Source organism: Frankliniella occidentalis, unplaced genomic scaffold, assembly GCF_000697945.3.
Source record: "Frankliniella occidentalis isolate FOCC.00 unplaced genomic scaffold, Focc_3.1 Scaffold689, whole genome shotgun sequence".
Taxonomy (NCBI): domain Eukaryota; kingdom Metazoa; phylum Arthropoda; class Insecta; order Thysanoptera; family Thripidae; genus Frankliniella; species Frankliniella occidentalis.
The window spans coordinates 16,392-16,787 of NW_026267802.1; positions in this window are offsets into that span (position 1 = coordinate 16,392).

Genomic DNA, 396 nt, shown 5'->3' on the forward strand with positions numbered 1-396 from the left:
TACCTAAAGGGAGCAAAAGTGCAGGTAAAGTATCCTTGAGCGAGCAAAAGTAGAGCTGAAGTTACCTAAAGCGAGCTAAAGGGGAGGTAAAGTTACAGTCATCTGCCCATATTTCGGACAAAATTCGTCGTATTTTCTTAGTAACTCCTGACTTATTAGAGATACGAAATTGGGCGCGGGAATGAAGAAACTACACCCTCGGCCCTACCTTTTCCCGTTGTGCAAAGTTTTATACCTGAATATGTTTGTCTGCAAGAGCCCGAAATGTTCTGTCCGAAATTAGGAACAGAAGGTTCTTAATTTCGGACAAACTGTTCCTAATTTCGTACAAAACCGTTTGCCGCTCATGTACTGGCTCGGAAAACAGTTTTAGAGATACAGGCGGGTAGGGCGGGT